The 27590-nt window shown below is 36.1% G+C and overlaps 2 long non-coding RNA genes across 3 annotated transcripts; both read left to right on the top strand.

Annotated features, from left to right (window-relative positions):
* The first annotated feature begins 342 nt into the window (after positions 1–342).
* LOC138690962 (uncharacterized) lies at positions 343–8299 on the top strand. The gene is made up of 3 exons (XR_011329722.1): positions 343–707; positions 1557–1659; positions 8199–8299. It is a non-coding gene; the product is annotated as an uncharacterized lncRNA (long non-coding RNA).
* Positions 8300–9013: 714 nt separating this feature from the next.
* Positions 9014–25490, top strand: LOC138691213 (uncharacterized). 2 transcript variants are annotated; one of them, XR_011329766.1, is made up of 6 exons: positions 9014–9109; positions 9330–9424; positions 9636–9732; positions 9959–10054; positions 13457–13693; positions 18131–25490. It is a non-coding gene; the product is annotated as an uncharacterized lncRNA (long non-coding RNA). The 2 variants fall into 2 exon arrangements; XR_011329765.1 differs by lacking the exon at positions 18131–25490 and having other exon boundaries at positions 13457–15984.
* The last annotated feature ends 2100 nt before the right edge of the window (positions 25491–27590 follow it).

Here is a 27590-nt window from a genome sequence, read left to right on the forward strand (position 1 = left end):
TGGTTGGTTGGTTGGTTGCCTTTGGTTCTGAGCCCTTCATTTGTAATATTAATTTGGAAATGAATATATTATAACTCCTGAGAGTTATGATTTTTTATAGAGAGTGCAGGCTATATTTCTTAGATGTGAAAGGCATTAGCCTTCCATAATCATAAATTACATCCACTGATCATATACATGATATGGGACATGTCATATTTACAAACTAATGCCTCCCCCCGGTCATATGGCAATAATAATGGAGATTATAATACCGAGAATGTGTGTGTATGTTTGTTTTTTTTTTTTTTTTTTTTAAGTTTAATTGTTAGTTTTATATTGTGCGCCATGGAATGAATGGACTCTGATGGTTCGTTTGTTCGCGAGACGGCATCTCGAAGAGTACGAGATGACGTTTAGTCAATGTTGCCAATTGAGCTATTTTGTTAAATGTTATGATTTAAAACTTGTTTTTTATTTTATATTGCTGAAATATGGATCTATAAAATTTTTACACAGTCTTAAGCGAAAAAATAATGGTTTCTATATTGATAATAAGGAATCTGACGACTTTTGAAGTACTGTTTAGGAATTTTTGCTGATACGTGTGTTGGCAATAATGAAATGCAGTGCATTGAGTGCAACAGAAAAATGGCTGACTTATGTGAAGTGCGTAATTTTATTGTGCTGTGTTTTTTTGGAATAGAAAATGGTTATAAGTATGCCAGGTAAGAATATTTTTTTTAGGACTGTGAGAGAGGTATTTGAGAAACTGTTGAATAAACTTGAAGTAAAACAGGAATGATACAATATAAGGTACCGGTACTGTTTGGGAACATTGTTCCCCTATCTTAGAACTGTCAGAATATCATGTTAAGTTATTCCATGAAACGAAACAGGGTATAAATGGAATCCACAGACCTATGGAGATAGACGAGACTTGCGTATCTCGTCGAAAATATGGCCAAGGCCGAGTTCTAAGACGAGGATCAACCACGTGCTTGTTAGTTAAGGTTGAACGACGCAATGCTGACACTTTGTAGATCCTAACACTGATACACACACTCAAACTAATGAGTCAACTTGGCAGAAATTTAAACATAATATCAAGAAGTGATATGGAATGAAGATATTGTAAGCTACTGGCGTGGCTCATTTTGTTAAGGTCTGCTGGTCTGAAGTTGCGCTCGGGGGCGGGTTCGATCCCCTCTTGGGCTGATTACCTGGTTGGGTTTTTTCGAGGCTTTCCCGAAGCGTAAGGTGAATGCCAGGTAATCTATGACGAATATTTGGCCACATGTCGCCAAATACCATTTCACTATCACCAATCTTATCGACGCTGAATAACCTAGTAGTTGATATAGCGTCGTTAAATAACCAACTTAAAAAAAAAAAGAAAATATTGTAATATCGTAAGACGTTAATCAGCATTACTAGTTCTAAGAAGATGGGGGAGGGGATGTTCCAGTATTACGACTTCTAAGATGGGGGAGGGGGAGGGAATATTCTGAAACAGTATCAATATAGAATGTACATTGCACTTAAGATTGAGATGATATGTTAGAATTTGTTTACAGATTGTACTTGGACTTGTGGAGGATGATTGCTTCTGCTTTTCCGGAGGCTGCTGAGGACTGTATGAAAATTTGAAAGACTTTGAAGGAAGATTGTATGTTTAAGGTAGGATTATAAACTATTGGAATGAAATAGATGTACATAAATGATTGTGTAAGCATAAATTTAGAATTTATTGTGAAGAAAATGAGTGTGGAGAGTTTACTCGGTTTTGTTTCCACTTTTCTAGATTATGGAATTTGTTATGAAGGAAATGAGTGTGAGGAGTTTTGCTTTGGACGTTGGTAGATGATGATTGTAATATTTTGGGAATAGGTACCAAATAATTGCGGTAGCTGAATGTAGATTGGGCTGTTCCATGTGAAATCGGACAAAATTTCACAAAATCTGACCTCGCATTTAAAAAAAAAAACGGTGCTTCTGTCGTTGAAAGGCCTTCACTGGACAAGCCTAATGGTGAATTAAAATATGCCCAACTAGTATTACATTTCATTTTATAGAGCGTCAAATTTATCGTACTTTCGTAAAATTCTTAGCTTTGGAAGAACATTGCTCAGAGACATTTAGTGGTAGAATTTTCAACGACATCTCTTTTTAAAGCAGACTCAGAGAGTAATATAATGACTTTGGAGGGATTTTTTTAAAGTTCTTATTCACTTGACTAGGCAGATTTATTTATTTATTTTACTTTTTTTGTTTAAAAAATAGCTCAAACATAAAAATACGACAATATGGGCGACTTAATATAGAATGAAACACAGTTTACAGATCCAAAATTTTCTTTGGGTAAGGGTGAAAAAAAAATAAAGAAAGAATTCTCATCATGGATTTCTTCGCCGCGCGGCTCCATCCCACAGCAAGCTGAGCGTGCGTAGTTGGCCAACGCTAGCAGCTCGTAAGTTCCGTCATGCGAGTAGTTGACGCATTTGAAAACAACTCGAAATGAAAGACGTATTTATCTGAATACTAAAATAATTACATAATCCTACACTAACCTGTTACTGTTTACTGATTGTTACTTCAACATTATTGGCAGCATGGGAGAAAAGTTTCATTTCCAGCTTTGATGTGGAGACAGGTATGAAGGCATGTGATGTTCTTGTTCCAGTGGACTTTCCTCAATAGAAGCGAGCGATTGATTTAATTTTGGAATCGCAATTTCTTTCTGAAAGTCATTAGAAGTCGTAGTAGTACCGTCACTTGTATTATCAGTACTATCCACTTCAATAATTTCCTCTCCTGTTCTTTCCTCTGTAACACTTGGGTTACCTGCTCTTCCTCCTACATTAGTTTTATCACTGTGATAGGTATCAGAATTGGGATTTGTAATTTGTTCAGCACAATATTTAGAAGTACCGGTAATATCCGTAGGGGATGGTCTCATTATGTACCTAAATTGTATCAGTATGTAACTACTTAGTTCCGATCCAGTTTTATGTTCAACTGTGTAAGCAAGTCTTATTCCTGGTTGAGTGTAAGAGAAGGCCTTACGGCCTTAAATCTGCCAGGTTAAATAAAGCCATTATTATTATTATTATTATTATTATTATTATTATTATTATTATTATTATTATAGTCTTGTATAATTGCAGGAACAAGTTTTACACATTCTCTCAGAGTTTTTTAAGTTAATGGGAATGTTAAACTTTTCCAATATCCAATTTGGCACTACCTTCAACTTTTCTGTGGTCCTTTTTCTATGTAATCGTTGGAAGGGGCTGAAGCAGCGATCTGTCCTAAAACGATTTTCCATTTTGGGCACCCTATAAAAAAGGATTTGAATTTTCAGTACCGATAATGTGCACATGTATTTTTGTGATGCAATTCTGTAATAGCATGATTGATAGCTATAATTCTTGCTTTTAAGGCAATACGTAATCATCATCTTACCTTAATAGAGTAGTTTTTGTTGAATTTTCTGCAACACAATAAAAGAAAACTTTCAAACAATGGAACTGAATATCCACTGTCACCCTGTAATAATATACGCAGAAGACTGGCTGGTGGGTCACGTATTCGTCTCATCCCTTGTGTTGTGACTACACACCAGCTGTTTCAAGGCCAGCTGATAAGAATATTCTGGCTCCTCTCACATTGCCGCATGACGCTGCAGGGAGCGCGTATTTTTATAGCGAGATTTGAAATATTTATTTTAAGGCTTTTCATTTAAAAAAACTTAAAAAAAAATTGTATGATTTTTGTCTCAACAATAACTAATATTATAGTATTTTATATCCATACTTTTTTGGTGGTAACAAGTTATAAATCACAAAAAACAATATATCCATGATTTCCACAAACAATAAAATATATGTGTTACACCCCATTAATACACTTAAATGTGCACTACAAAATTAGCTATAGCTTAATTTTTTATTTCGAAGCCAGGTGTAGTAGTATGTGTTTAAAGTAAGAAGAAAATACAAAATACGCTAAATTTTAAAGAATTTTATCTGAAAACTACTGGGCTAAGGAAAGCCAAAATTTGTACATTTACTAGTTTCCATATACTAAACGTCTGTACGAATTTTCAGACAATTCTGACATGTCATGGTATTTCGTTGTCTGATTTCATATGGAATAGCCCGATTACAAATTAGAATGTATTAGAACACGGATTGCACCCTTTCCCTCTACCCCCACCACACCTACCTTGTAACAAGCTACTTGCCCTGCAGATCCCTCCCTCCCTCCCTCGCGTTCTCATGCTTCATCTCGCTCCATGCAAGACACGCGCCACCTCAAAACATCATGGTGGGCACTGATGATCTCCGTGAACATCACGGCGAGAATTGAACATCATATTGGGGCTACTGACGATCTTGGATTCCCACGATCTCTGACGTGTAGCACATGATGAAAAAAGTGGGGTGTCAGGCTGCAAGCCCTGATGATGATCCCACATGTAGCACATGAAGGAAGAAGCGGCGTACTGGGGCTGCAAGCCCTGATGCGGGGTGTTGGGCACTGAAAACTGCCTTTTCGAAAGCCCTGATGTGGGGTACTTGGGCTGCAAGCCCCGATGCGGGATGTCGGGCACTGAAAACTGTATTTTCGAAAGCATGATGATGAGCATTTGACAAACGCATACTCTGCTCTTTTCTGATTATTTGTAGGCACTGAAAAGTACCTTCACCCATCACTAATATCTGTATGCGAGGATAACTTCATCTCAGCACCCCATTTCGGATAAGTGTATGTACTTGCTAGTAATCCCTTCTGCTGCAGAAACTGTATTAACTTACCGCTATCTCTGCCCAATTTATGCACGACGAAAATGTCGGCGAATTATTCCATTTCAAGCAACACAGTCATGTATCCACCCCTTACACACATTGGCACAAAAGTGTGTACATCAAGCTGTCCAGCATCACCTGTTAATTATACGCACCACGTGAGTGTCAATTCTTTCTCTATTGGGCCTGTCGTGACTAAGGTCCTGTAACTCAATGCTTCTTTGCCCGCCTGCTTGCCAACTAAGTTACATGAATTTACATTAATTTATGCACTTGAAATACAACATAAAATCGTTTTATTATAACATATATATCCTTCAACATTATTACTTGGGGACAAATACGAGGCGCATTCAGAAAGTAAGTTTCCCGATTTTTTCCCCTTGAAAGTAAACATAATTAGCCGTGTCAATTGCGCATGCGTAACAGATCTATGACGTATCAATCATATGCCAGCCGGACAGGTCCCGCCTGGTGCCAGTAGCATGGCAGCAGTGGTCCGAAATGGAAGCTTTTATTCCTTCTCCTGCCACCTGCGAGGTTCGGTCGGTGATAAAGTTCTTTAATGCACCAAGCATTGCGGCAATTGAAATTCATCGGCAGGTCTGTTAGGTCTATGGGCCGAACATCATGAGTAAGCAGATGGTGCGTTGCTGGTGTAGGCAGTTTTCCGAAGGTCGTCAAAGTGTCCATGATGAAGAGCACAGTGGGCGACCGTCCCTCATCAATGATGATCGTGTTGAGCTGGTGCGGCACTGCATCGTGGAGAACCGTCGCTTCACGATTGCGGAGCTGAGCAGCCATTTTCCGCAGATATCGCGATCCTTGTTGCATGAGATTGTCACTAAGCACCTGCTGTTCAAAAAAGTGTGTGCCATGTGGGTGCCGAAAAACCTGACACCCGAACACAAAATGCAACGTTTAGGAGCAACACTGACATTTCTGCAACAGTATCACGATGACAGCGACGAGTTCCTCGACAGGATCGTCACGGGCGATGAGACTTGGATTTCGCACTTCACCCCGGAAACCAAGCAGCAGTCAATGCATTGGCGGCATAGTGGATCTCCGGTCAGGACGAAATTCAAACAGACGCTGTCGGTACGGAAAGTGATGTGCACGGTGTTCTGGGACAGGAAGGACATTCTGCTCATTGACCTCCTTCCAAGAGGTGAAACAGTGAACGCTGACCGTTACTGTGAAACACTGCGAAAATTGCGACGTGCCATTCAAAACAAGAGGCGTGGAATGCTTACTGCAGGTGTTGTGCTCTTCCATGACAATGCTCGTCCACATACGGCTCGGCGCACAGCAGCTGTTTTGACGGAATTTGGCTGGGAGTTGTTTGATCATCCACCCTATAGTCCTGATCTTGCTCCCAGCGATTTTCACATTTCTTGCACGTTAAGAAATTCCTGTCCTCCGGTGAGCGTTTTGGCAATGACGAAGAGCTGAAGATGTCTGTTACATGCTGGTTCCATTCACAGGCGGCAGAGTTCTACGACAGAGGGATACAAAAGTTGATTCCACGATACGACAAGTGTCTCAATTCTGATGGTGGCTATGTTGAAAAATAGCTGAAACATTGCTGTACCTGTGGCCAATAAATGTTTTCCTGAAAGTGTGCGTTCTTTTTTTAAAAAAAAAATAGGGAAACTTACTTTCTGGATGCGCCTCGTATTACCTTGTCGATAATTTATGTTAAACACCATCACATCTACACAGTAATTTATTATTCGTGATTGAACAATTGCATCTTGCATGTGGTAGTTTTCTTCCTCGACTTCCGAAACTTTTCAACCAAGAACACGTGTTCTCCAGAGAGACTGCTGAGGATTCAACAAAGAAGATGAACAACATTAAGAAATATAACAACATATACACAGGGCCGCCGACAGAATTTATGGGCCCCTATGCAATACTGTTGAAAAAAATAACAATTACAAAGTTACCAGTTATTCTAACCATAATAATTATTTGCAAAATGAATAAAAAGATAACCCCATACACAGATACAAACTTAAAAATATACACTTTTATTACATTGAAAACGTTTAGCAAAATTTCACATTAGCACAATATATTATATTCATAAAACATTATTCCTAAACACCTGTAATTTCTAACTTGCAGTCCAACATCAACAAACAACTCTCCTTGACTTCACTGATCAATTATGTCATCAAAATTTAAAGACCTAGCAAGATCGCTCTCCAGACTAAGGAGGTCAAGGTTACTCAGTCATTCTTGACACATTGTTTACCTGAATACATTTTTTATTTCCTTCATTTTGCTGAAGGATCTTTCAGCATGAGCAACTGTCACAGAAATTGTATAAAATATTGTAATGGCTATACAAATATTTGGCAATAAAGTGTCCAGTTTTAATTCCCTCAGACTATTTAGGAGATTCATAGATTTCAGTGGGGTTGGCCCTAAAAATTAGAGGCATGAATTTGTTTTAAATATTTCTGCTCATCACTGATCTCTTCTCAACTCCTGCCTTATGCCTGTACTTGTCTATTGTGCAGTTAAACCATAACTGGTAACACTAATGAACAGAATTTACTAGACAAACGACAACGAAAAGACGAAAGTTTCGACATGAAACATACATTGTACTTTAAAGGAAACGTATCCTGTGACTTTGGTTTGGGAGAGTCCACTGGTAGTTAAAAAGGACACGCCAATAAATTGAACGTGTTCAGTACAAGCAATGGGAACATAGTTCAGGCAAATGCCGGGGCCTTCAATTGTTGTGCCAGTGAATGATAATGTGGGAAACCGATATTCTATTATGTAAAAGTCAGATATTTACATATGAAGTGGTAACTTGTATTAATTCTACTATTGTTGAGTTAATATGTCAAATTTATGTAACAAATGTCCTTACAAAATGTTATAGTACCTGTATGTAACTACGAATAATTATCCATGATAATAAAAAACAATCAAACTTACTTAATCTGACAGGCCCTTACTGCTCATGGGCCCATATGCACTCGCCCCCTTCCCCCCCCCCCCCTTTTTGGTGGCCCTGCATATACAACAAGGACATAGAAGAACAGAAAACCAACACTTGATGAGAGGTAGAGAAAGAAGAGAGAAGAGAAAAGAGGGAGAGAGAAAGGGAGGAGGGAAAGGAAGAGGGAAATTACCCTCGCATCTTACATTGCCCCCCCCCCCCGATATTACCCATAGTTCCCACCGGCCCCTAGTGACTTTGGGGATGCAGGTGCAATCCGTATTGTAAAAGTTTGCCAAAAATTGCAATGACAAAATTAAAGAAATGAAGAATAAAGCATTGTGGATTAATATTCTTGAAGATATAATGCATTTAGTAGTAGTTTCTGTATCTTGGTGTTTCATAGGTTACCGAAGATTTAAACGACTTTTGTCATGTTTCAGGACATTTTGGGAGTGACACAGAAGATGAGAAGATGGTAGTGAAGCTGCACTGTGAGAGGAGATGGATGCATCTGTGGAGCAAATTGCAGTGACGATACATGGAAGTGGTAAACATGGATTACAAACTAATGTCGATATTTAAAGACAGTAAATTAGCAGTAAGAAGATGTGCGTGTTCTATTATCAGTGCATATCTTGCTGTTATATAGGTTGTGAAAACTGTAAGCCACTTGTAAAGAAATGTGATTGTCATGTGTTCTATTGCAGGGTATTTTGGGGCAGTTGTGGACTGGAGGCAACGCTGGGACAGGAGATGACAGACAACCGTGGATCAAATACAGTCAGGAAACATGAATAAACTGGTAAATATGAATTTGTAACTGGTGTCGATATTTAGACACAGTAAATTAGTAGTGTTAAATGTTATGTTTTATTTAACGACGCTTGCAACTGCAGAGGTTATATCAGCGTCGCCGGATGTGCCGGAATTTTGTCCCGCAGGAGTTCTTTTACATGCCAGTAAATCAACTGACATGAGCCTGTCGCATTTAAGCACACTTAAATGCCATCGACCTGGCCCGGGATCGAACCCGCAACGTTGGGCATAGAAGGCCAGCGCTATACCAACTTGCCAACCAGGTCGATGTAAATTAGTAGTAATACAGTCAGAGAAAATAGTTGAAAATTTAAATTGTGTGGATTGAGGTTTCTGAAGATGTGCATATTCTATTGTCAGTGCATATCTTGGTGTTTCATAGCTTGTGGAAAATGTAAGCCACTTGTATAGAAATGTGATTGTCATGTGTTGTATTGCAGGGTATTTTGAGGCAGTTGTGGACTGGAGGCAACGCTGGGACAGGAGATGACAGACAACTGTGGATCAAATACAGTCAGGAAACATGAGTAAACTGGTAAATATGAATTTGTAACTGATGTCGATATTTAGACACAGTAAATTAGTAGTAATAATAGTAATACAGTCACAGGAAATACTTGAAAATTTAAATTGTGTGGATTAAGGTTTCTGAAGATGTGCATGTGCTATTGTCAGTGCATATCTTGGTGTTTCATAGCTTGCGGAAAATGTAAGCCACTTGTAAAGAAATGTGATTGTCATGTGTTCTCTTGCAGGGTATTTTGGGGCAGTTGTGAACTGGAGGCAATGCTGGGACAGGAGATGACAGACAACTGTGGATCAAATACAGTCAGGAAACATGAATAAACTGGTAAATATGAATTTGTAACTGGTGTCGATATTTAGACACAGTAAATTAGTAGTAATACAGTCACAGAAAATAGTTGAAAATTTAAATTGTGTGGATTTAGGTTTCTGAAGATGTGCATGTTCTATTGTCAGCGCATATCTTGCTGTTTCATAGCTTGTGGAAAATGTAAGCCACTTGTAAAGAGGTGTGATTGTCATGTGTCTTGTTGCAGGGTATTTTGGGGGCGGTTGTGGACTGGAGGCGACTCTGGGACAGGAGATGATATACAGCTGTGGATCAAATACCAGTCAGGAAATATGCATAAACTGGTAAACATGGATTACTAGCTAGTGTCGATATTGAAACACAGTAAATTAGCAGCAGTGATAATAATACAGGCACAGAATATAGTTAAGAATTAAATTCAGTGGATTTAGGTTTCTGAGGATTTGCATGTTGTATTAACAGTGTAGTTTGCATATCTTGCTGTTTCATAGGTTGGAGAAAATGTAAGGCACTTGTAAAGAAATGTGATTGTCATGTGTCTTGTTGCAGGGTATTTTGGGGCAGTTGCAGACTGGAAGTGGCTCTGGGACAGGAGGTGGGAGACAGATGAGGATGAAATACCAGTCAGGAAAAATGCATAAACTGGTAAATATGAATTACTAACTAGTATCAAATACTCTATAACAGTATTGCCTGTTTAGCATTGCAAGTGGTGGCGAAAGGTGATTGTGCTGCTATCTAGCAGTTTGGATTGTTTGTACACTCGTTGCGGTGTGCTAGGTTATGTGAGGAAAAATGGTGGGGTGTTCATTTGATATCCAAATCAATAGTTATATTTAGAGTCACAACATTTTTAATTAATAAGAAGTTACAAAGTTATTGGAATAGAAATGAAATATAACAATTGTCGTATTTTGAAATGTAATTATGATTTAGTTGTGCATGACTTTAGAAACTTTCATACATTGCGTATTTTGTTCCTTGGCTAATGGTTATCCATAAAATTTTTGTTGTAACAATTTATTAGCACATTGAAATATTTGTCAGTGAAGATACTGGCACAGTCGCTGCTTTAGGGGTGAGGCCTGTATTTTGTATTTTATCTTTTACATGATTTTAAAATCTCTGCAGATGTGTCTTTTGATAGAAAATAACTTATAGTTTGTTTTAAAATTTTGCACATTCTTGGAATAATGAAAATCATTGCTTTGTTTGCAAATGGCACTTTTGAAATTTTTACGTCAGTTGAAGTTTGTTGATTAGGGCTGTCTATACCAAATTCAATGAATCTCTCAAAGTGCCTGTTTTAGTATTGTGAGTTATGTTTTCCTTGAAAGATATTTTATCTTGAACAATAATAGTTAAAACCTTTTCATTAATTGGTACAATATCAGATTTTATTTGTAATAATTAATTGTAGAATGGTGCGATTTATACGGAGCCTATACGAAATTCATGAAGTCAATTTCTGATAGATGTAACTGTTGGTAAAAACAATTTTCTTCTTGAGGTGAACATTAATGGAATGTTGGGGTGAAACTTGTATCGTAACTGGAATATTATTTTGCCATTTTTATTCTTTTTAAGCACACTTGTGACTAATGAATTCATCATATTGAACAATTTTAATTAAATCGGCCTTTGGACTTGCTGTGTTTAGAGCTGTCATTTCCGCTTGAGCCAGTTTTTATCTTATTGGATTTCTTGCATTGTAAAAAAAAATGATTTTAATTTAGTGAAATGTGACGAGGAAAACATAGGACTAGGCAAGTTATTTGTCCAAATAACTATATGAATCACTTATTATGAAAAAATGTGAGTCAACTTTGTTCACAAAATGAACAATTGACATTTTTATGTTATGCATCCCAAGACACACTGTTAGGATAAAAAGAAAAAGTGAAGACTCTAAATGTTTTATATGGAGAAACTAGGCTATAAAGAAATTGTGTTTTACATGAACAATGTAAAGTAGATTTATGCAGTTTAGTAACTGTTTCAGTTAACACAGAGAATATGTCATTGCTAATGGAGTACCTAATTACATGATGGAGTAGTATGGTGTGTCATTTCTGTCTGGTATCAGAAAACCTACAGCTTCCTTGATGCAAGATGTAATATTTTTATTTGAGACCTTCTCCATTCTTTCATTGTACTTTGATTTTGAGTCATATTTTCGGAAGAAGGAGCTGTTAAATTGTGTGAAGGAATAACAATTATCTTCAGTCTGTTATTAAAAAATTAACAATCCTATGACTGATATGAAACTTGAGTATACTTTTCGAATTTATTACACTCTATTTTTACTTACCCCTAATGTTTCGAATTATGGTTATTGAATATATTTTGTGATTTTTTTACATATTTATATTCTATCCTTCTAATTGTAACGTTTCGTGTAGAACTGTTGACAGCGTTTTTAGTTAGTGCTCGCATTTTGCTTATGATATTGTTTGTATTTTGTTTTTTAAAGAAGTTTATACAAGGATGCAAATAGCAATAGTAGCAGACACGCCCTATTAAACCTCATTAACTAATGTCTCTTTGCATTTATTTACCTATATCAGCATGGCACACCTAAAAGACAAAAGCAAATGATTGTAGTATTGGTAGCAGAAGCAGTAGTAATAATAATAATAATCATCATCATCATCATCATCTTCTTGTAACAGAAAAGTAATGCTTTACTGGTGTTTACATGACTACTTCCAATATCTATCTTTTGGGAATGTGAAGAAAGATGTAAGCATATTTTGCTTGTTGTAATTTTTACAAAACATAGAAGAAACATTTCCACATTTAAGTGACATTGTGTAGGCTACAACTATAATGAGAATAATGCTTAGGACATCATGTGTTTGTTGAAGAACAAATCTCATATCACAGTTGAATGCGCTATTTGTCATGTCATCTTTGCTGCCTACAATCCCAGCCGCTAGGTAGCACTGGCGAGTCATTGGCCACTTTTACCGTGAACTTTCTGGTATTATCATTGTAGAGTATTTGCTAGTATTAAAATGTCGTGCTTAGAAATTTTTGGGTAGAACTTGGATTTGGATTATTGTTTCGTGGATTATAGACTCTGTGTACAGTTTGAATATTTGGAGATTAGAATGTTTAGTTGCAAGTAACCGAAAAGTCAAATGTCATTTTGGTATTTGAATAGGCGTAATGGGTGTGTAAAGTTTGAGTGCCATGTATGGTAAAAGTATTGAGGTAGGATATATGAATGCAAAGGAGCTGAAAAATTATTGCTTTGTCATTTGTTGGAAAAATACTTGATTAGTGTAGAAATGTACAAAATTAACTTATTAAAAACGCATTTACAGTGATGAAAGTTTGAGGGATATTTTGCATTGCTGCACTTTAGGGTTGTTTGGCAAGTGTATGCTGGAAGTATGGTTATGTTGATAAATAAGAATTCCCTTGTGTCACTTGCACAGATCTCAGCTGTGGATTGGATTTAAAAAATGTTAGAAATGGTAAGCCTACAGTTCATTTGAAATCATACAAGAAAAGTTGACAGTTGTCTAGTCATGGATATTGTTTTGAATGCTGCTGAGATTTTGGAACAGTGTTATGGTACAGTTGAAATACATGTGCCTGCATACAGTTGTAAGGGAAGACTGTTTTGAAGTTTACTTATGCCTATTGGTGGAGTATTTTAATATTAGAGAGGGCAGTCGTGTTAGATGAAATAAGAATGAGGAATGCTGTGGTCACGCAGGTAGAAAATTGATGTAGACGTCATTGCACTGCTGTTTAGTGAAATACTCTTTCGATACTTTATTGCCTTGTGAAGATAGACATTTTTGTAATGATGTTGAAATAATTGAGGAAATATTGCATTTCGCATCTCTGCAGAAATGTGGGAAATGCAAGTTGTCATGAAGTTTTTGTTGGGATACTGGGACAATTGTGTGAAAACAGGGAATGTCCCGGCAAAACTGGAATATCTGTAATGAGGAAATAGAAAAAGGAATTGTAAAGTAAGATGTGACATTTTGGATAACACTGAACTAACATTATTGTGAATTTCTCTTCCAGATGTTTTGTCTGCCGGCCAGGGGATGACCACAGGTTTTCCTGAGACCAAGGAGCAAGATTGTTAAGAAGTGAAGCATTTCAAGAGGAGACATCAGAAGGAGTGAAGGATTTGAAGAGGACATCAGAAGGTGTGAAGGATTTGAAGAGGACATCAGAAGGAGTGAAGGATTTGAAGAGGACATCAGAAGGAGTGAAGAATTTCAAGAGGACTTGTGAAGAAGTGAAGGATTTGAAGAGGTATGTCCTCAGGTTAAGGTTGGAAAGATTTATAATGCATAGTACATTAGAACAGATTATATACAGGGTGAACCATAAGTAATGTAAATAGTTTTCGAGAGAAACGTGCATTTTAAGATACATGAATTATGAGAAGTTGCTATGCTGCACACTACAACCAGCTGGGTAACACATTGCATTTAAACTCGTAAGAAAAAATGCAGATGATATATTGTAAAATTTTTGTGTTAGATAATGCAGAAGGAACACTGGTTTTTTTTCAAGTTAAAATCTTGAAAAATTTAAAATAAACTCTACAACTTTATGTTGATGAAATGTTGAGAGAAGAAACTAAATGGAAAAGATTAAGAAATATGTCTCTATGTTGTAGAGATGGTGAAGAATAATGATGCGTATTTGACGTTATGAAAATAAAATTTTAAAATGTTTAGGAAAAAATACAATGTGCTTATTTGACGTTCAAGTATGGAACAAAATTGAAATAGTAATATTATGAAACAAGTGTATAATGAATGAGTTTCATTTGCTTGTTTTTGTTCGACAGTCTTCTAAAAGAATATTAATAAAGAAAGAACATCACATTTGCAAGATACAGTAGAATTCCTCGTATTTGGCAACTGTGGGACAAAGGCAGTATGGGATAACTGATAATTTGAAAATACGTTTATAGGTTAGAAATGTAAAGACATAATGTACTGCACAAACATTTTTTTCCATGTTGAAATTTAGTAATTTTCATATAGATATTTAAAAATAAAGTTTTGAAATACGTGCAATGTTTATAGGGTAAAGTGCATTGATGAGTTTATAATTATATTTTCTTAAGGGGGTAGATGCACCATCGAGAATTACAAATTAGGCTAAAAACAAAAATTTTTTCTCAGAATGTAGAAACTGTATGAAATTAAAAATTGGCAGGGTATATTTATACTAATTCAGTTTCAAGATACCATATTTGGTTTTTAAGAAATATGATTAAATATTGAAAATGGTGTATGTAAAATGTGCAGTTGGGTAGCGTTTCCTTAATAATTTCCACAATTTTCAATATATGTACATAATTTTTTTTTTTTTTTGTTACGTTTCTAAGGCCCGGTTGGAGAAATGCAAATCAAATCATTCCCTGATCACCAATCAGTTGATGTCTGACTTATTTGAACTTGTGTGAATTGACTAATTGCTGATTTGAGAAGTGCGCTATTTAGCAACCACAGTTGATTTGATGCTCTTTAAAAGTTGCGAAACGAATGCATGAAGTGGGCGGTGACTAGGAAAAGAAGTGAATGCTCTGCTGTTTTGTTGGTTTTTGTAGAAAGGAAACAGGCAGATTCTATTTCTATATAGACTACAATATAGTGGAAAAAATGAAGCAAACAAAAAACGTGAGCGGGTTTCTGTTGTGGGATTTGCTAGAGGAGTTGAGAAGAAATTAGAATTCCATTTCCCATCTCTATATTTACAAATTGAGATCGTAATATAATCATTAAAAATATTGTGCTGTCATGTGTAGAACCCTGTCAACGGGCTACAACATTCCAGAATTTGAATGATGGTGTACATATTGCCTTACATATTTCGATAAAGTTCGGCATCATTTCCACCAGGTGATTGGATGGGGATGTGTGACATGGCCGAAAATTCTCTCTGGATTTCAAATCATTGCCTGTTATTCCGAAGTGATACAGTGTTAAAAGTTGTGTAATCGAGATGTATAATTTTAAATAGCGGAACCTATGAAATGATTTGAAGCGATTAAACATATCTGTAATGTCTGCTTCTTATTTAGACTTGTTGAACACCCCTTTGAAATGCACGAGTTGAAGTGGTAAATTGAAAGATATCTCTGTGCATTGTTTGCAAGGCCCAAGTGACTGTTTACCGATTACTCCATGATCTACTTGAGGGACATAATGGGGTTTTCTGTGTACTGCCCGTGTCTCACGTTCTGAACCGAGAGCTGCCTAGTGCTTATAACCATGCCTCTTAGGTCTGCTCGGACCGGCATGTCAGCTGCAGCGTGGCGGCACGGCAGCATATTACAAGTGCTGAAAACATTATCCTATGCTATTGCAGGGGTTATAATACTGGAGACACTAATCGTGGTTACCACTATCGCTATTATCTCTGATGACGATTTCCTAAAAAGTATGTACACACTAGGCCATTCTTCGTTGAGTGTGGACAGTTGCTGAATTATCATAGAGCAGCATTTCTCAAAGTATGTTCCGGGGTTCCGTGAGCCCTATGTGATTTAAAATTTTATTTTATACTTTTTTACTTCGTTATTTAACGACATTTATTTTACACCGATGGGATTGATGATAGCGAAATAGTATTTGGCGATATAAGGTTGGGTATTCGCCAAAGATTACCTGACATTCGCCTTACGGTTGGGGAAAACCTCGGGGAAAAAAATCCAACCAGATAATCAGCCCAAGTGGGAATCGAACCCGCACTCGAGCGCAACTCAGGATCGATAGGCAAGCGCCTTAGCCGACTGGGCTGCTCTGGTGGCCATTTTATACTTAGTGGATACTATAAAAATATATAAATGTAACGAAAATATGAATCAATAATAACATGAAACCACCGATAATAATAATAATAATAATAATAATAATAATAATAATAATAATAATAATAATCCAAGAATATGCGTAATAATAATAATAATATGTTTAATGAACATCTAAAACTGAAAATACCCATAATACTTACCACTTTCATCACTGGATTCTCTGTGTATGTGTTCACTAAAACGAGATATCGAAAAGACAAAATGCACAAGTACAGTAGAAATGAGACTACAACTTTCCACCATAAAACCAGATTACAGGCTTAAAAAGCAAATACATTCGTCCCACTGAACAGAATTATTGAGATACTAGCTTTCACTTGTCTGTTAATTATTAAATACTAATACATTATTACAAGGATTCCGCAATTACACTTTAGTTTAAAAGGGATTTCGTGGTGGAAAAAGTTTGAGAAACACTGCCATTGAAGAAAGAGTTTACGGATGTGTACACATGACAACCATAATCGCGATTAGGTCGATAATCTCGAATAGAGACTGTAGTGTACCACTGGTATTAGTGTTTAATTACAGGAATTGATGAGGACATAATGTTTTGTGAGAGAATAGCCTATAATTACATTCGCTTGTTGATGGCTGATCTTGCTCCATAGCTGACGAAAGGAATCCTGAAAAGGCTGATGTGTTGAACGTAGGGTAGTAGGCACCTGCGGTACCGAGCACCTCTTACTACCCCCCTCTGCATCTCACCCTGCAAAGAAACAGCTCAGGAAGTGAGGCATGGGCAGTATATTTTGATGCGTGAACAATGTAAAGAGTAAATAATATGGGGCATGTGTGATTCACATATTCGTCTGAGTCTTCCCTTTTGCATGAATGACTGTGTTTTGGCCTGGGCAAAAGTGCCGTTGTTTTGGTATTGCTGGTTATTTGGGTGCTGGATACAAGGGATTTTACTGTATATAGTTTATCATCGTCTATGAGAAAAAAGAAAAGGTTGCTATGACAAATGTGATATATTAAATATAGCATTGGCAAATCTTTTTATAATATTAACTATATGATAGAAGTTATATGTTCTTAATAGAATTCACGGTGGTATTTTATGATCATGTCTATAAAGCACGGTTTTGTCTGATGATAAAGACTGATGTAGACAAAATTTTATTTTGAAACTGTGTGAGTTAATTTGGATTACATATTCGGTGAACAGAGCCAATAAGAAATGTAATTAATGATAAAAAAAAATTGTTTTGTTGTACTACGAACATTATCTTGAGCCAGTTAGAAATAGCTATGTCCCACAAAAATGTTAAAAGTAGTATTGGGTAAATTTACATGGATGAAATGAAATTTTCTGAGTCATATTTAAAAGGAATTGTGTTAGTTTTTTTTTTTTTTTTTTTTTTTTTTTTTTTTTTTTTTTTTTTTTTTTTTGCATACATGAGCTGCATCTGTCCAGTCAGGTTTACAGTGTTGTTGCAGGAGAATGAAAGGTTCCACTGGTTTGGATAAAATTTCTGTTCATTGCATTTATTACCATAATACACTCGTCTCTTAGGAAAGAGAATGGAGCAAAATTGTATGAAAGTTTTTATTTTAAACAAGAGAAAGAATAACCTCTTGAAATGAATGATATTACTTATGGTTTACCCTGTAGACGTAAGAGCACCTATAGTCGAGAGGACACCTATAGTTGACACCCAATTTTAAAATGAATTTGTGTTTTCTGTAAGGTTGACAGCTAAGTCAACTTGAGGTTTTCAAGTTAATATAAAATTTTATAATTAGTTTAAATATGCTTCCCACAAAGTGCATGAATATCCTTATTTTTTTTTGTCTGCAACTCCTGGAAGCTGTACTTGACAGGAGCTGTCAACCTTAAGTACCCAATGTTTCAGCTTTAGGAGACAATATTGAAGAAGACTAACTATTTTTTAGACAAAAGAATTGAACAATATTCCCAACAATCAACAGGTTAAGCACATCTGTTGGGAAAACATGTAGTGAAACTAGAGAAAGAGAAGACGAATGGAAGAGAGCAAGAGAAGAAAAAGAAGTGAAAGTGCGGTTTCGTTGATGAACACTAGTGACTCTGAATGGTGTGAGGGGGATTCTGATGAGATGTGGTAGAAAGTCTTGAGCGAGAGAAGCTTAAAGGGGGGCATTTCATAATTAGTGAATTTGTTAGGGGAAAGAGAAAGACATCCAGATTTACTTATCTCTGTATTTTTTAAATAGAAATTATGGGTTTGAGAAGTGTTGATGCAAGTGAAACAGAATTTGAAGCAGATGAAAATGACATTTCTTGTATATATTAGAATCAAGTGATTGAGACTCCAGAGTGAACTATAAGGGGGGGGGGGAACAGATAACATATCTATAGAAAAAGCGACTGAATGCAAGAAGAAATAATAGGATCTTTGTATTATATTGGTGTTTTAAAATATTTGTATTAAATGAAAATTGTTGTAAAGTAATAATACTAATACAATAAAAGCTTAATAAGTTATATAAGGTGTTTTATTGTGTATTTGAGTGACATAATTTTTTCAGGGTATAAAAAAACGTGTCAACTATAGGTGCATGTCAAGATATTATTGTTAAATGTATTTTTTAATATAAATATATTATTATCGCTGCACTCTCATGGTTAACATTTGGCAGGTCTTTGAAATTTAATTGTATTATTATTTTCATTTTCTTATGTCGCCGCTCCAATCACTCGCCTCAATTTCAATATTGCAAGCAATAAGCTGCTTCCATTATTAAATGACACCTACTTGTCTAATCTACGTGTACTAAAACTGAGGTTGCAATGTCTTGTGCCGAGGATGAACATTAAGGCATGTGATTAAAAATTAAGAGTTAAGAATGACAACGTACTTGTATATGAAATAATAATAATCATTTAACAATATAACAAACTAGTGCTTATTCTTATCGAGGAAGTAGACTTGACAAAGTGATGCTTAGAGTGAAACCTACAGAGCAACAATCGGTCAGCAAAATTATGTTTTAAAAGCACACCGCACATTATTGTATGATGCCGATGTGTTAACCATGAGAGTGGCAATAATAACACATACGTAGATTAAAGTAGGGATTTGGAGATGTCAGTTTTTTTTAATTCTTTCTTACAGTAAAGTACAGTCGGAGGATCGAAAAAAAAAAAAAAACAGTACATGTTTGCTTAACATGTCGACTAATGGTGCTCTTGCCTTATAGATTGAATAGGAAAGACAAAGTAGATAGATATTGACTTACAATATGCCAGCTGATTGTGGTGAGATGTAACACCATGAGTATCCATCATGGTGTGCCTTAACATTTGTGTAATTAGGTGACGCCATAACTCTGTATTGATGTTTTATTGCTTTTCTGCTATTTCTTTGTAATACTCTTCATAAACTCCTTTAATTACTTTAGTCTTTGTAAATGCCATGTATAGTAGTGTCTATCTCTTTCTATTGTTATATATTAATTGTATCTTAGTTTTTTTTCCACGGTCCTGTTTTGTCCATAAGCATGCAGTTTTTTTATTTTTAATGCATCATTTACAAGTTGATGTAAAATTTGTAGTTATCACTTTTCATTACTTTGTAGGTGCCTTTTAGTTTCCCTGTCACTCTTGACTATATGCTGCTTTATCTATCGGAACTATTTGCCCTAGTGAAATCAATATTTATGATTTGGTATTTGATGTACAATTTTCACATTTTGTTTCTGATCTTTGTTCCACTTTCACTTATACTTATCACTATTCATTGGTACACTGTTACTATATAGTACTAATCCTGACTGGTGTTTATTTCTGCCATATTTTTACCTTTGTGTTTGTTACTATATATTTATAGTTGCATTTCATTTTGTATTGCTATTATCCCTTGCATTCTTTCATATCACGTATACCTTTTTGATGAACTAACTTTTCACTCTCTTCTGGCAGTGGTCTTCCTTGTATCTGCGTTACTTATTTGATGTTTTGTGCTTATTTGATGCATTTTTGAATCTCTCCTTCCTCTGTTGTCTGTTGACTAACCTCGGTTTGCCCGAGCTGATTTGTAGCTTTGTTCTTTCTCCCACTCTGGCCATTGCTATGATTATGTATTAATGATAACTGAACTGCTGTTGTGACATTCTGTATGATATAGTAATAGATTTGTCGGAAGAAAATGGTACGTCACAGTTTTTCCTTGTCCGTAAAAAATATTTGAAATTGAAATAGCTGCTGGTTTTCATGCAGCAACTTTGCGAATATAGTTTATTGTTGATGTTCATATTTGGGAAATTTGTAATATTTTTCTGCTCTTCAGTGATAATGCAATAGGAGTAGGAAACTTGTATCAGAGCTGGTTTTGTAGAGATTTTTTCGTGAACATAACTGCATCTAGTTGAAAATATCAGCTGGCATAGTGTAGTGGAAAATGAAATGGTTTGTGGAAAACATGAAATGAATTGTATTGTGTTCTTTTCCAGAGGCATTGAATTTTGTATAGTGTATGATCTTGTTGTGTCTTTGTGATTGTAAATGATCATTAGCAGTGTGATTTGTTGGCATTAATGATACGAGCGAAATCGGTTGGAAAGTGAATGTAATCATGGAAATGTGTTAATGGAAGTAGAAAAATATATTGGAATTTTTGGCTAATTGTTGTAAATAGACAATATTACTTGATAATTATGATAAGTTGAATGAAGCAAGGGTTTCATAGAGAATTAAAGTTAAACGCACATTTGTACATATTTCATTGTTGAGCCATAACATAATACAGTGTGATCTTTAAGTCGCTCCACAGTAGTGGAATAAGCGAGAATCCAGTAGATACGAGGAATGTAGTGGTAACCCTGGTTATATGTAGGCGTGTTAGCGTTGAGCGGAATGAACCCTTCAGGGATGAGTACAAAACTCTCTTGGTATTGGGACAGTGGCAGACTGGTGGGAATGAATGAATATAGAGGAAATCGTAAAGAGAGAGAAAAGCAAATATGGTATAATGAGAAGCAAGGAAATAATAATAATAATAATAATAGTAATAATAAAAAAAATTAACTTACCCATTCAAATAAAATTCGGAGTAGTCCTCGATCGTGCTGAAGGCATAGATTCACACGTTTTACAGTAGAATTTGGTTATAATGACATCCACGGGACCTTAAACATTATGTTGTTATAAACGAGTGTCGTAGTAACTGAGATTCACATTATCAATCTATTGAGGTGGGAAATGGAAAATAACAAGCTTAATTAGATTTATTTTAGATTTATGTATTGACCTTTAAGCCTACGAAGAACAAAAATAAAATACACATAGGCCTAGAATTATAAATACATTATTCTGTATTAAAACAGTTTGTTCAGTACTCACCAAACTACTTTACTTAGAAGGGAAGTAATCAGCCATTTTACTGTGTTGCCTTCTACTTGCCCAATACACACTTTCTAGGGTAAATTATGTTCTATGTTCATAATTGTAATGACTTCTAAAGCGTCACTCACTTCTTTTAGTGGCCATACTGCATTAAAATGCGTGCACTTAATGAAAACTTCCTGTTGGAACTGATCTAATACCGCATGAATTCGGACAGGTTACAGTGGGGTGGGGAATCCGCCTGCATTCCTGAGGTCTATGACAGAAGGAGACTGTAAAGAATTTGTCACGGTCAGACTTCAACAAAATATTTGTTAAAATATTTTGGTTCTTAGAAAATCTTATTCCAAACTGAGGTTAAAAATGATGTTATATGCGAGGTAGACGCATATGTTTTTGTCGTATTAAGCAAGGTAGGAAAGCATATGTCTTATGGGGAATTAGTTGGGACCACAGAATATTTGATGTTATAGGCGAGGTGTTGCACAAAACGAGGTCACTATAACCAAGTTCTACTATATTTGATTATGAAACATGTAAATGAAGGATTGTTTTGTGACAGAATTTGTAGAATTTCTCATTGCCAATTTTAGGTCATGAGTTATTTTAGGGTCGTCTTCATGTAGTGTCGACTTAGCAGCACCTGAAAAGAAATAATCGGGTGGAGTCAGATCAGGGGATCCCAGAGGCCATAGTCGTTGTGAAATTATCCTCTTTCTGAAAATGTCTCCTAAGAAATTAATCGAGACGTGAGATATGTGAGCTGTAGCATTTAGCTGTTGAAAAAGCTATTTAGCAACTGTTCTTCATTTAACTTGGAATAAAAGGAAAGAATATTGGAACAGTAAACTTGAGAATTGACGTGTGATAAAAACATTCTGGAAGACAGTCTGCACCACTGTTATCTTAACGCTTGTCACAATGGGGATGTTGAAACCGAGCCCCTACCACGCCTTAGCGGAGAACTGAGAAATATGTTCCCAAATTGAAGCAGTAGAAAGCCGCCATTTGTTAGGTAGAAAATGCACGGGATTTCGAAACCGCTATTTGAATACGTGTTGTATTGCGTATTCGAAAGCTAAATGTCTTTGTTTAAAGGAACAATACTTCCTTTGTGATACCTTCAATACCGTGTTTCTGCTGTCAGCAGAGTTGCTAGGTTTTCTGCAAGGGAAGTCGGGTTATCAGAAGCTAACCTAAGACATTAGACTTGTCAACAATTTAGCCTATCATAAGATTTATAGCAGTTTTCTGCATAGTGTTTACGTGCTTTTTAATGTAATAGGCCTATTCACCTCCGTGAGAAACACTAAAATACGAAGGACACACAGTACAGTGAACAGTGCAATAATTTTTTCTTTTACTGACTGCGAATAGCCTATGTTTTAACAATTTGCTAATAAATTAATTTTGGAACCGGTACTGCAACAGTTTCACTACCTGTCGATGAATCCATGTTTAAACATAGTTCACTAAACTGCAAAACGCAGCAATTGTATGTCTCTGTTATTAGTGTAAAGTACGATATCAAAATGCTATCTTTCTTGCCAATCAACGCACTTGAAATACACAATGTTTACTAATTGCGAGAACAGCGACTAGGGACCGGGATGGAATAATCAACAATGCGGTAGAACTAGAAGAAGTATTATTTTGCGAGTTTAGTTGCCATATGGCAATCAGCTGGGCTACCTCATAGACTTCCTAATTATCTGTGGATTATCTCTATGTTTACAATGATACCATTTGAGTCAATATATAAATAAAATATCGGATAATGGGAAATACAGACTAATTTTCTTAAATATGTTGAGGCTAATATCTGTAAAATCGGGATTTTTGTCAATCCCGACTCCCTTTAATCGGGACTCGACCAGGAAATTGGGAGTATCCTGCCTAAATTGGGATACCCGACAACCCTGGCTGTCAGACATAGGTACTGTGTTCAGACTTGCATCATTTTCATAGGAACTCTGAATGTGAACATTCATAACCACGGTTAATAAAAGAATTAATATGTCAACTTCTTAATTCAATCTGTAGGTTAAACTGCTGCATGAAGTCAAAAAAGTAGTAGCAGCAGTAGCAGGAATAGTAGTAGTAATAATACCAGTAGCAGCAGCAATAGCATAAGAAATTGTTTCATTAATCCGTAACTAAGACAAGAATTACTTTCAAAAAGGGGGGAAACACGTGACAGTTAATTAGTTTTATTGAAGTTATTTTAAACAGTTCCTAGGACCTTTGTTATGGAATGTGCGCTGGTTCGATTCCTCATGGGGGAAGAAATTTTCTCATGAAATTTCGGCCAGTGTATGGGACCAGTGCCCACCCAGCATCGTGATGCACTTGGGGAGCTACGATAGGTAGCGAAATCCGGTTGTGAATACCAGCTATAACGGCTGGGGGGATCATCGTGCTAACCACACGATACCTCCATTCTGCTTTGGCATGTGGGTGTGAGGCCAGCAACCGGCTGGTTGGTCTAGGCCCTTCCTGGGTTGTAGTGCCATGGATTATTTTATTATTATTTATATAAAAAAATATATTTTTATAATTTATGCAGTTTCTGTATGTTTAAGTTCGGTGAATAATTTTATTAGTCATGTATGCACTGAAAGAACAGCTGTTTGAAGAAAATGAATGATCGAGTGAGTGAAGGACAATAACAGTGTATAATAACGTAGTTTGAAAGGTAATCACTATCTTCGAAATGAGTTGAACACACTGAATGATTCAATGTAGGGTAGAAATTCTCTCTGCGGATTGCACCTATCCACTTTTGGTTAAGGGAATCTTTACTGAGAGGAAACTTGAAGTGTAAAGAGTCACATGGCAAGTACAATAGTTTGTCTTCTGTAACATAATATGGAGAAAAAAATCGTCGTAGAAAGTAAGGATTATCTAACCAGTGAAATATAACATTCCTTCCTTCTTTATCGTTACATCTGTGTGCATTGCTGCAATAAAAAGCAGCACACGAAAGAACCTTACTTATTCAGCTCTATAAAACAAATGGCCACTCGTTGACTGTTCATTTTGGGAACATAACACTAGCGCCAGTGAGTGGTCTAGCAGTTATTTAGTAAGTCTATGGTTGAAACAGTATAAAGTTCCTTGACCTCGGCCAAGTCTTAAGAGTGTTACCAACTGCAATTCTACATCTGCACTACTGTGAAGGGACTAAAAGATCACATTGTATGTGTGGTATGTCTGACAATGATGTATGCATAATTTGGGGGAGCAGTGCAAGTGGAGAATGATAATTAGTCTTTGCTGCTGATGTAGAAGGCAATGTAGTGTCCTCGTTTCAGTTAAATGAGATTGAATTATGAGTTTATTTACTTAACGATGGGGAGAATGTAATGTTAGTGTGAATAATTATTTGTGACTTTGGGTGAGGGTGCGAAATATTAACTGAAATGAAAGTATTTTCATGAGTGAGGTGATTGTAAACTGATTATAATGAAATGACACTGCTAATGATTATTTTTCATATTGTTGTATACACTGTTCATACTTTACTGTATATACTCACATTATAGACGCCAGTGGATGATGTATGCAGCCCAATTTGTGGCAGTAATATGAACCTGTTCATAATGTAAGGATAAAATTTTCAGTTGCTACATGTATTATTGGATGCACTTGTCATCTGAAAATTGTGAAAGAAAAGTTTGATCAGTTAGTAGTTTATTTATTTATTATTATTATTTTTTTTTTTTTACTGTTGCAAGGAAAAATTACATAAATTGACAAAGATTGAATAATACCAATTTCACATTGAAATACATATTAGAAATTGTTGTATAAATAAATAATAACTGGGTCACATCTGAAAAGGCAAAATGCTTGACCAATTATGAAGCAGGATAGAAGGGAGGGGGGGGGGGGGAGAAAAAAGTGATGGCAGCTGTGATTGAATTGTTAAGTGTAATTACACTTACAATGAAAAAGAAGCAAAAAAAAAAAAAAAAAAGGAGTAACTTTATAATGAAACCTGGTTAGTGTAGATATAGAAGCTGAATGGCAGATTGCAAAGTGAAATGAGTTACAGTTGGAGAAGTTGCAGAATATTACTGGAATGTGTGATGTGGAAATGAGCTGTGATTATTGACTGGGATATCTTTTTTGATGCAAAGATTATGGGGAAAAGTGCGTCTATAATGTGAGTAAATGTGATAATTTGTTATTGTGTTAAGCTAGATACACACACAACAATGAATTGTAACAAATAGGTACCTACAATTATATGTAGTGTGCGCTTACTGTCTGTATGGCATATCTGTTTTTGTTGGTCATTTCTCATGATTGACATTGATGAAGATAGGAGTTTTAGTTATAGTTGGTTGTTCTTGTTGGAAGTATATCATCTTGGGTTGTCGTGTTCATTCTAGAAGTGTAGTAGATGAAAGTGGCACAACGTGGGTTGTTATAATCTTTTCGCTGTAAGAAAAATCCTAATGTAAACAATACCACGTGACTGAAGTGAGGCTTCATTGGCTGCTGTTTTGCGCCATAGATTGTCAGTACGTGTTCCCACCTACTGTTGTACATTCTGTTTCATGTTAAACATTTCCCGTTGCTTGTCAAGTAGACCTAACCTCACTTGTATGCATTTGTTTGCTTAGGAAACATTTACTTTATATTTACTGTAATTAAATTATTTTAAACTTACGTGTATGGTCAACCGCTGTTGGACAAAGGTGTTATTCCTTCGAAATCGGAGTCATCAGAGCTATCGTCGGCAGGATTTATGATGAGACGGTCCACAACAGCGTCAGTTATCCCTTCCAGCTGGAACATGTGGTCTTCCTCCTTTATCTCGTGTTGGATTGCACCTTGCCACCTCTCGGCTGTCACTTCAGATAAACCTGAGACTAACAATTCTCGAACTTCAGGTAACTTGAAGGTTTTGTTATTCCTTGCTATGAAACCTTTTATCTGACTCCAGACGAGTTCAATGGCATTTAAGAAACTGTAATACGGTGGAAGACGTAGAACAACATGACCCGCACTTTTTGCTGATTCATCCACGACATACTTACTGAACAGATCACTGTACTTTGCCACCAACATCAGAAGATCGTCTTTACAAACACTGGGATCGAATTTCTCGTTTTTATTTTCTATCCAGTTTACAATATCTTTCTTAAGCCAAGATCGAGTGGGTCGATGCTCGAGTTTAACACTATGATACAGAGCGTTATCAATCACAATTACACTACTGGGCTCCAATTTCGGGAAAACTCCTCTAAACCAGTGGTTAAATACTTCTCCATTCATGTCTTCATGATGGTCTCCAGTTTTTTTTTATTCGAAAACCAGTAGCCTGCCTTCAACAAACCCAGTATCACTTCTGATATGAACAATTATCAATCTTTTACCTTTCGACTTAGGATTCTTCACTCCTGTTGAGAGGCCCGAAAGAAATGCTTGTTTCTTACTTTTAACTTTATCGTCTACCCAGACTTTATTGGTAACGTGGCCTTTGTTTACCCATGTCTCGCCGAGGTAATATATCTTTCTATTGTCATTCCTGTATTTCCTTACTGTCCTCAAGTAACATCTTTTCCATTGGATAATGTCTTCCCTATCAATAATTATATTCACACGATTTCTTTTTTCAAACTCAAACCCTATATCTTTAAGAATAGTGTGTAATGTAGTTTGTTTCAAATTAGGTAATGTGGGGTCACTGTTAACACAAGCAAGAACTTTATTAAGTGTAGGCTGCTCATTTTTGAAGAAAAAGCTGTGAACTTTTGAACGAATAGCACTTTTCACAAAATCATCGCATTGTCCAATCACGGGTTTATCATGCTTCCTCTTCTTACCTGGTGTTCTTAGTTCACCTGTTTCTTCTTTTTCTTTCCGCACCATTAATATGCTGGACACGGACACTCTGGTAAATTGAGACGTTAATGATGTGATCTGCTTGATAGGTAATGTTGGATTCAACTCACTTAACTTATTATATACATTTAAAA

Source organism: Periplaneta americana, chromosome 16 (assembly GCF_040183065.1).
Source record: "Periplaneta americana isolate PAMFEO1 chromosome 16, P.americana_PAMFEO1_priV1, whole genome shotgun sequence".
Classification (NCBI taxonomy): Eukaryota; Metazoa; Arthropoda; class Insecta; order Blattodea; family Blattidae; genus Periplaneta; species Periplaneta americana.